The 1,496-nt window shown below is 36.2% G+C and overlaps 1 pseudogene; it reads left to right on the forward strand.

The window, feature by feature from the left end:
* The first annotated feature begins 340 nt into the window (after nt 1-340).
* LOC115296268 lies at nt 341-936 on the forward strand (annotated as a pseudogene).
* The last annotated feature ends 560 nt before the right edge of the window (nt 937-1,496 follow it).

A 1,496-nucleotide genomic window follows, 5' to 3' on the forward strand; every position in this document is an offset into this window, starting at 1 on the left:
TTACAACTACAAGGTTGGGCACAATATTTGCTGCATATGGAAGTGGTGAACTTCCTTTATTACCTGGTTCTCAAAAACATGGTAGAAATAAGTGAACATAAAGGCTACATAGACAAAAATAGGAAAAAAATAATGAAATAATTTAAGAAACCTGGAAATACAAAAATTAATAAAATGTTTCTTCTATTCAATTTAATAAATATAATTGATGAAGTTATTTTTAAAAGGATGTAGCATAACAATAGATATGCAAAAATTATTCTTTTAAAAAGTAGGAATAAATCTTAATAGTTTAAAGAATGCAGCTCTTCCTGTAAGCGGCCTGAGGTGATCTCTGAAAATGGTTCATTATTCACTTGACCCGGAAAACCGGACAAAATCATGCAAATCAAGAGGTTCAAATCTTTGTGTTCACTTTAAGAACACCCGTGAAACTGCCCAGGCCATCAAGGGTATGCATATCCGAAAAGCCACCAAGGATCTTAAAGATGTCACTCTGCAGAAGCAGTGTGTGCCATTCCGACGCTACAATGGTGGAGTTGGTAGGCGTGCCCAGGTCAAACAGTGGGGCTGGACACAGGGTTGGTGGCCCAAAAAGAGGGCTGAATTTTTACTGCATGTGCTTAAAAATGCAGAGATTAATGCTGAACTGAAAGGTTTAGATGTAGATTCTTTGGTCATTGAGCACATCCAGGTGAACAAAGCCCCCAAGATGCGGCATAGAACTTACAGGGCTCATGGTCGGATTAACCCATACGTGAGCTCTCCCTGCCACAGTGAGATGATCCTCACTGAAAAAGAGCATATTGTTCCTAAACCAGAAGAGGAAGTTGCACAGAAGAAAAAGATATCCCAGAAGAAACTGAAGAAACAAAAACTTATGGCCCGGGAGTAAATTCTGCACAAAATACATGCAAATAAAAGTAAAAACAGAAATAAATAAATAAAGAAAGAAAGAATGCAAAAGTTTTAGTTAAAATTAAGAAAATATTTTGTTTTGATTTTCCATACTTAAGTTTAAGTGTTACTACCTCATGGTAGAATTTTAAAGTTTCTTATATTTTTTAGACTTAATGCTTTATTTTTCTAACATGTTTATGATTATGTTTTTTTAAATATTTTATTATTGGCTACTTCAGTTATGTTCAGGTGTCCTTTATTTTTGTGAGGAAGCCTAAGTTTATTTATTTTTTCAATATAATTAGTTTTAAGATTGGCTTACATACAACACGCAGTGCACATCCCAACAAGTGCCCTCCTCAGTGCCCGTCACCTACTTTCCTTCTCCCGACCCCCTGCCATCCACCCTCAGTTTGTTCTATGTACTTAAGTGTCTCTTGTGTTTTATCTCCCTCCCTCTCTGTTTTTAAATATTTTTTCCCCTTCCCTTCCTCCATGGTCTTCTGTTAAGTTTCTCAGAATCCGCATATGAGTGAAAACATGTGCTATCTGTTTTTCTCTGATTTATTTCACTCAGCATAATACCTTCCAGGTCC

The sequence above is a fragment of the Suricata suricatta genome, chromosome 7 (genome assembly GCF_006229205.1).
Source record: "Suricata suricatta isolate VVHF042 chromosome 7, meerkat_22Aug2017_6uvM2_HiC, whole genome shotgun sequence".
In the NCBI taxonomy this organism is placed as follows: Eukaryota; Metazoa; Chordata; class Mammalia; order Carnivora; family Herpestidae; genus Suricata; species Suricata suricatta.